This window comes from Melospiza georgiana, chromosome 1 (assembly GCF_028018845.1).
Source record: "Melospiza georgiana isolate bMelGeo1 chromosome 1, bMelGeo1.pri, whole genome shotgun sequence".
Taxonomy (NCBI): Eukaryota; Metazoa; Chordata; class Aves; order Passeriformes; family Passerellidae; genus Melospiza; species Melospiza georgiana.
This window is the reverse complement of record NC_080430.1, coordinates 131,139,735-131,148,914: the sequence shown is the minus strand read 5'-3', so window position 1 is coordinate 131,148,914 and position 9,180 is coordinate 131,139,735.

Genomic DNA, 9,180 nt, shown 5'->3' with positions numbered 1-9,180 from the left:
CTCTGTGCTCAGGCCATGCCTCACCTACAGAAAGTGGTGCTGTCTGTTATCATCACTTCACACAAACTGAGACTCTGACTTACTTAAAAAAATAATTAATTAATCTCAGTGCCAGCTGCTGCATAAGTTTCTTGAAATGCAATCATGTGTCCTCAGGATCTGGGCTACAGGGAAGAGAAACTTCTCACAACCAATTATATTTTTTCACATCCCAAACAATTAAAGGAAAATGCCCATAAACTTTAAGTGTGTATTTGTGTATGGTGCTGAAAACCCAGATAGGACATTCTAACCTGGTGGAATTGGTACTCAGCCTTCATCCAAGATTTCCAGCTAAAATAGATAGAGTAGCTTCCCTAAATATGACAATTTTAAGCTCTAAAAGCTATTATCTTCAAAAAGAGGAGTAAAGACACAGACCATAGTTGGTGCTGTTTCTTTTTCATCTTTCTGCATCTTTCCCCTCCTAAGCAGAAGATATCATCAGTTTCAAAGTGTAGTTGACCAAATCTGCTACTTAGTCTAGTCCCGTAGGTTTGCCTTTTGGTGTTAGTCCTGCCCGTGCTGTCTAGGTCAGCTGTTTCACCCAGGGCCATGCTGGTGATGTGCAGAGCTTGAAGGCAAACAAAATAACAGAAACAAAAGTGCCAGATTGTTAAGAAGCTGCAAAACTGAAAAGCCAAATGCAAACATCACAACAAAGGCAGAAATCAGGAAGGGCCTGGAAATCCAGTGACGTTTTTTAAGCACAAACCATTGTCCAGACAATCTTGATCCCACTCTAGAAGCTTCTGTAACTTAGTCTTGCAAGAGAGCCTTACATCTCCATCAGCAGAATAAATCCTCAGAGCCCTGTTAGGGGATGCTCTGGTCAGTGTGCAGCCCCCAGAGAGCTCTCAGGACAGAGCACAGGTACAGCACAGAGCAGTGCCTGGCTGTCCTTGGGTCCTAGGGCCAAAGCTTAGGTCCTTCAGATGCATGTCCATCTGGCACTGACACTCCAGCTGAAGGTGTTCACAGCTCTATGCAGAGAATGGCTGCACAAATCTCAGTTCAGCAAGTGCAAACAGCACAACATGAGTTGGATTCATCCCAAGCAAAGGGAGACTGGTTCTTCAGCTCTCCTTCCCACTGCTAATAATAAAATATCAAGTCAGAAAGGAAAAGAAAATTGGATTGCTAGAGGAATCGAATCTAGCTCCTAAAGGAAGAGGCAATGGGGAGAACACAGAGCCACCTCTGGACTCTCAGAGTCCATACAAAGCCCCTTCTCCCAGAGGAAGGTGAAGGCTGTAAATCCTCACACCAGACAGGCACCTTCTGTTAATCCACAGCCAGGTGCCTGAGGAAGAGGAGAAGGGCTCAAGTTCCACCACTCTCCTCAGCATTTCTGCCAGCTCTCCCTAAGCAACTCACTTTAAGCAAGATCTCTTTTAATATATCATTATTGGTTGATCACTCTTCCCTCTGTATGATTTTCCTTGGCTCCTCAGTTTAAACCTGGCAAATCCTTAGGAGGTGAGGCACCAAGGGGTAAGCTGCTCACAGTCAGGCTCTGCACCTCCCCAGTCTCCCATGCATCCAAACCATTCTAAGCTCCATGACCACACAGTGCCTCTGGAGAGCTGCTCCCTCCAGACTGTCATTTCCAGGAGAACAACTGCTCTGGGAGACAGCAAGGAAGCACAGACTGGGAGTGTCAAACAACAGAAGCACTCTCAGACTAAAAGGTGATAGGAAGCAGGAAAATGCACAGCAAAAGAAAAGGGGCGTGTAAGGCAGAGCCACAAACAAGAATTATGTGTCCTTTGCATCACAAGTCAGGAGAGGAGCTTGTAGAGGTGGAATAGGAGAGCTTTGAAGATTGCTACCCTGAAAGGGGCACAATTAGTTCAGCAGCTTGTTTGAGATACAGAAAGACAGGGTCAACTGAAGCCATTTAAAAGATAGTTTATAGCAAAAGTCAGTCTCATGGAAGGGTGAGACTATAAGGTGGTTACATTCAAAGCCATCACATTAGAAGCTGTACATCAGAAGCCATTCTAATTCCAGTTACAATGTCTTTTATAAATTTCTTATCCAATCAGCTACTCCCACAAAGCTCACTAGCATCTTCATAACCAATTCTTATTGCTACGTTTTACAGGATTTGCTGCAATCTATCTTTTTCTGTGCAATCAACTCTACAGAAACTTTATGCCGTATCTTCTACTTTTTACCAACTCTAAAAAAGTTCCATTGTTAAACTGTAAAATCTTCTACTATCTTGCTCAACATATTTATTTGCTTACATGAGGCATATTTCTACTTGCCTAAAACATATTTCTGCTTAAACTACAAATCTTCATTCTTATTTTGTGTCTGTTTCACTATTATACTAAAGCTTCAAGCTTTCTCCAAGGTCTTAGGTCAAACACTGTATCCATCTCTGTCTCTGAGCTGTATGTTGGAGGCCTTGGGAGCTCTCTGTGCTTGCATTTCCCACATCAGCTCACCCGAGAGATGCCAGAGACAGACCCTCCAGAGCAGTATTCAGGAAATACCCTCAAGTACAGCAGCGCAGAAATCCATCCATGAGGGAAGTTTATTTCCAATTTACATTCTTTGCATCACAGAATTGTTGCATCTGTGGTACATTGTGGTCATGATATGTGATCCGGTCACGTGTGGTGAAAATTACTTTATCCTGGAGTAAGGCTTCTCATACTTGTGCATTTTTCTGCATTGACAGAGTATTTCAAGCAAAATAAGCAGAACAGGAGATAATAATTATAGACAAGCAACCTCACAGAAGAATAGGAAGGCAATTAAGAGACAGCAACATAGTTACAAACTTCAAGATCAAGTGCAGGAGCTACCAACAGCAAGAATGAAGGAATTGAAAACAAAAAATCAACTAACAAGTTCTAAAGACCAGCAGGAGGCAAACTCCCAGTTACCAGGTATGCAGAGAAGGGAAGAATTTTGCTGAGAGCACTAATGATGTTAAAACCTGTTGAGCAAGAAACAGTAGGCCTTTTTAAAGTGGAAGCAAATGCATAAGCTGATTTATTAGTTCAGATAGGTTATCCAAAATGCTCCTTTAACCAAAGCAAAATACTACTGTGAGAGGTCTCACAGGGAACAGAATTGCAGCGTTGCAACTCCAAGGGTACACCTCAGCAAACATTGCTTCTCATGGCAGCCCTGCTGCGACTCATCTACCTTTTAACTGTGCTTCTCCAGCTCTTTGTGCAGTCATACAGAGCTGGGAGAGATGGATTGATACCCATCCAGGTTTGCTGGCTGAAAAACTGCTTCAGAGTGGTCCTGTCACTGCAACCGAGAGCACAGCGAGGAAACTGCCCAGAGAAGCGCCTACCTAAGCCACCAGCATAAGTGTTCACCAAAAAGGGCCCTAAAATAGGGCTGGTGAGGTAAAATTATGCTGCTCAGGCAGGATAATAGTGTGCACCCAGACTTACAGAAAAGCCAGAAGACATTTTGCTTGGAGCCAAGGACTGGCAAAGGCCAGCCAGAGAGCAAAGAGAAGGCTAACAAAGAGATGGCTGACAGACTTTCTGCTTTCACAGAAAAGCTCAGCATCACATGCTCCCCTTCACTTTTCTAAGAAATCCAGAGGAAGGATAGAGGGCAAAAGGACAGAGGCAACTCAACAAGGAATGAAGTAAAAGTAGAAATAAACAGGAATATTCGCCCTGAAATCATCCACTTCTGTTGCCTGGGGTCATACATTATTCTCCGAGGCTCATTATTCCTTGGAATACTTCAAGCCTGTGTTCCAGCTGTTTTGTAACCCAGTGTGGAAAGGATCACTCCTGAGGTATTGACTTAGGCAATTCAAGATCCAACACTTGATTAACCTCCAGCTAGTAAAAAAAAAAAAACAAAAAACCTGCAATCAACTCTGTAATTTGCCTGGACTGAACTCCACAAACTTTCCAGAGTTGTTCATGGGATTAATGACCAAAATTGAGCAGCTGCACCTCTCTCCCAGAGGCCAAGGAAAAGAGGCACTTGGAGCCAACAGCTGCTGCTGCTGCTTGGCCAGCGTTTCCCATTTAGCCGGCTTACCATACTCTTCTGCCACAAGCCCTGGCCTTTTTTTTCCCGTTTTGCCTCTCAGTGGCTGCTGGATTTCACCTGGCAAAGGCGTGCTCCATAAGCAGCGCTCTGCCCCTCCGACAGGACAGCATCAGGAGAACCAGGCGGTGTGAGGGCCAGCTGGGGGCGGCACCAGGCGCACCTTCACCGGCTCGGAGCTGCGGCAGTGCCGCGCCCTGCGGAGCAGGAGCCGCTCCGAGCACTCCGGGCCCGGTGGGGCCCAGCAGCAGCACCGCGCCCTCAGACCGCTCCCTCAGACCGGGCCCGTGCCCACCGCATCCTCAGACCGGGCCCTGAGACCGCTTCTTCCGACCCGGCCCTCCGACCGGGCCCGGCCCCACCGCGCCCTCAGACCACTGCCTCAGACCGGGCCCGCGGGGTGACGCGGGTTCTGAAGCGCCGGGGCTGGGCAGGGAGGGAATTCAGAGTAGCTCCAGGAAAGAGCCTACGAGGTGGTAATTTCTTATGAAGTGACAGTAATTCACTATTTCTCAAGGAACATGGACTAGCAACCTTCTGGCAAAAGGGGTACACAGCAGGTTTGTTAAGAAAGCTAAGTCCTTTTATTATTGGAGGTCAAGTGTAGTTAAAATGATATATCCATCTCTGGCCTGAGACTTTTGTTTATGACTAATTCTCAGACAATAAGGGTGATTTATTTTGGTTGTTTTTCACAGCTTCCTTTTGTGTATTTCTGGTACCCTTTGGGGAAAGGCACTGTAGGGCTCGGTCTCCTCATGTGAAAGTCCTTGTAGACTTAGACAAGCAGCACTGCTGGAGATGTGGAATGAGCTCATTAACAGGGAAATGATGCCACTGCAGCACCTGCCCTGCAACTGAGGGCCTGATGAGAGCATGTTATGCTGGCCTGACGAAAAGGCCCTTTTTCAGGGGAAGAAAATTGCTTTGCAAAGGCTGTGATTGACTGGATGACCTGGGGAAAACCTCATTCCAGTAAAATAAGGCTTAAACATATTTTTCAATAACCAGGATTAACTACGGGTATTGTGAATGAAGTGGAGAAGAGTAAGTAAAATAAAATTGTATAATGTGCTTGAAAACTTGATTTGTTTTTATTTTTCATCTGTGCAGCCAAATGTAACCAGTCCAGTGACTTCAGGAGCATCCCCACAACAATCCTCTTACAAAGCCAGCTTTGTAGCCTGGTGTCACAGTTGCTCTGGTGTACCTGAGAGATGAGGCTCCCCACACCCTGAGGAGCTCTGGAAGAGTTTTCTTCCACTCCTGAGCAAGGCTGCTGTGTGTATCCTTGTTTGTACCCAAAGACATTTTGCCAGTCCATATCTCCACTTTTGTAACTTGGGAGATTAAGAACCTGCCGAATGAGTTCAATGGAAAAATGTGAGGTATAGGAAGACAGAGGAAAGATCTATACTCCAGGTCACATGAATTTTCTACTTTTGTCATTCTAGCTTGCTGGTCTCTTCTCATCTGCCTAAATCTGGTTCCTGAAAACTATAGGAGGGGAAAATGAGCTAATTTTGGTGGTGTCCTGATTGCAGGGTGGGGACATGTTGCTGTTCCGACACGGTTTTGGAGGGAAGCAAAGGTGAGTGTGTCACCAAAACTGCAGGAAAACCAGAAACTCTCCAACAACATCTTTTCAGAGTTAGAGAATCAGCATTACATTATTCTGGCCAGGATGTGCAATAGAAATAATTTCATCCACACATGCCTGGGTTCTGCACTGAAAATCACTCCATCACACATAGTTCTTTACCAGACTTTTCACATATTTCTACATGAAAACCCAAAGAAATTCCCATTCATTGGTCCTAAGTGATACAATTCTCAGCAATCGCCTATTGGTTATTGATCCCTTTGCCTTGTTAATAGAATGATGGTCCTCATTCTGTGGCTCTCTTATCAATCTTTTCCCAGACCAGGTGTCTCTGACCACACCACAGGGTGATGTTTGTTAACATTCATCTCCTGTGTATCTTGTGGCCACTCCCAAACTGTAGGTAAGCTCATCAGGCCTCACCTCACCCAGTGCTGGTGAACAGAGTTGTTTGAAGAGAAACTTCAATTCTCCTTTTCCTAGGGTGAACAATCCCCTGACTAAAGTTACATTAAACAATTTTAGAAGTTGTATCATGTCCAACAAGTGCACCAGTTGTGCCTCCCTCTCCCCAGTGGGAAGGCTGCTGGCATCAGCCCTGAGGAGCCCATCCTCTGCCATTGCTGTCCATCCCCTCCTTTTTTTCTGCAAGACACAGCTACAGGTGGCAAATCTCTAGCAGTGAAAAGGGACAGGATTAAGTAAATTTGCATTTACAGACATGACAACATAATATGCTTGGGGCCCACCTTTTGAAGTGTAATCTCTGTTTGATGTCATCTGCTGACTTCAGGTTTAACCTAGAACCCATGTAACCCAAGGTCCCAGTTACTGAAATGTGACACAGCTATTTAGCCTGCCCAGAGCATCAGTTTTGGGTTTTGAATGCTTAGGTATGATGTGGTATATTTTAAAATGTGCTGAGAGCTATAAAAAAGTACAGACATGTGGCCAGCTATAGCCAGTTGGAACAGGACAGGATTAGGGATGTTTCCTCAGCAGGTGACGTGGGAAAAGGAAACCATGTGGCACATGTACTGCTCTTAGTGCTTCATGGACAAAAGGGCCATTATGGTGGCCTGGCTTGTCAATCCTTTTTTTTTTTTACTTAATGATTGCTTTCAATCCCAATAGTGAGAAATTGAAATTACTTTCAATCCCAATCCCTTTTAGTGAGAAATCTAAATCTCAAACTACTTTTTTGAAAATATTCTTCCTTTGCTCTTGTTGTCCAAGTTCTAACCACATCTGCGCCTTGTGTTCTTAGTGTAGCTGGAAACATTTGTTTTAAATTTGAATTCACTTCAAATGCAATATCCTAAGGATTTGTCGCCCCTCCAGCTGCATTTTCATTTCCATGCAGCTACTCTTTCTCATTGACCACGTCCTGTAGAAGAAAAGTGAGAGTAAAAGCTTTTTCAGTGAGGTAGTCTTACCACAGGGACTCACATATAACTACAAAAGTCTAGGTAGAATTGTGGTCCCAAGGACTGCAGCTCTCTCTAGCATATTAGTTTGGACCACAACTCTTAGACCTATTGGAAAAAATACAAATTGTATTGTAAAAAAAATACAAATTGTAAGTTGGTTTAGATTTTTTTTCTATTATCCCAAGCACAAATACGTCTACTAGATGTAGACTTCAGGAAATCTTTTTTCCAAGACTCCTAACTCCAAATGCATGGCTACCTTTGAACATGCAGTTGTCCACCACAACCATTAAGAATGTTACCAAGAAGGATGCTCAAGGACTGATGACACCATTTATTCAAGGGTAGACACCTAATTAGTACCAACTGGAAACAGGACATTGCCAGACTCTAGAACATCTTAATTTCCAGCACCTTGGCCCCTCCTCCCCTGGACACAGTGAACTCTGAATTCCCTAGACTTCAGCAGAGCAGCAAAGAGCATGTGTGCAATCCAGATTACCTCTGCACCAAACCTTTGATTTAGTTGCTCATGAAGCCACATCCTGCTTGGGAAAGTGGATGGCAAATATAATACCATTCATTCATTTAAATCACCACCCACTTCCCGAGCAGGCTTTTGGCTGCTGCTAAACTCTGAAGTGTTTGCTGTGGTCAGAATGGCAGACCCAGAAGGACTTAAGGAATGAAATGCCAGAGGATCCAACAAAATCAGCTTAGCACCAGCAGGCTGCAAAGGATCAGTGTAAGCCTCTGACACATACTAGAGGGAATGTGTGGCAGCAGGAAGTGCCTGCCAGTCAGGCTGCCAATTAACTCAAAGGAACACTTCTCTACTATTGAAAAAGTTGATTTTCCTGCATGCTGCATTGTTTTACAGTAGTGATCCAAAGATGCATCGGTAGAGGCACTAACAAAAGCCTTGTTTGCCCCCTTTAAGATTTAGAAATTAAATAGAAGACATTTATTGAATAGGCATCTGTAGCATACAGCAGGGAATTACCACATAAGCAGGACTGTGAAGAAATAAACCAAATCAACCCATGGCTTTGTTTTCCTAGGCTGTCATAATCACCTCAGCAGAACTGCCTTGCTGTTTCCTTCCATCACAGAAGTTACTCAGTATTTCATGCTGGTGCAGATGCTAGTGCATGACACACCTACAGAAGTCTTGTACAAACTCAAACTTCCTGTTCTCCTCCTTTATGAGCTACCCCATCGGCAAGATGTTAAATAACTTGCTCATTATTACAAAACAAAAATTAGTTTGGTTAACTCCAGCAGACTCACAGAACACACAACTTATCTAGGAAAACAAACAGAAGTGAAGAGACCTCTTATTTTCTTGCTAGTGCTCTGAGAATCCTGAAAATAGGTTTTTGTAATACCCTTTAAATCTTCCATTAAACATTTAATATCATCAGATTCTTCAGCATTCTCATTATGGCTTTAAGTATTTTTAGGTCATTAAAACTGTCTCCAAAGTTTAAATGTTTTTATAGTTGACATTACATAAAATCAAGGCTATGCATTCAGCCCCTTAACATGTACACATCTTGCTTGAACTGCCTCTTTTGCAGGATTTACCACCCAATTTCAAAAATTCTTAATTCTAGTCACATACCTCATCAAGACTGCAAATTAAAGACTATCCCAGTCTGCTGCCATCAGGACAGGAGTGAGTGTAAGAATTACGTAAGTTTAACCTAATGCTTTTTACAGCAAAGGATTTTAACTAGATTTCATTTACACCAGACCAATTTCACCTCATTATGCTAAGATCATTTCTCAAATTCTGTAACAGAAAACCTGAAATCCTGCAATTTTCCTCTTTGCAAGAGGGGAAAAATTAGGGGGCTCCTGAACTGTCTTTTGGGGGCTTCAGAAAGCATACTAAAGGGCTTTGACTGCAACAACAGATCAGAGAACACTGGCATTCCCACCGCACAACACAGATTTCAGAGACTTCCAGAACAAACTAACCCTTCTTGTGAATTCCACAGAATGTGCATTCTCTACATACAGTAACTGAGACCCAGCAGATTTTAGTGGCTACTGGTCATG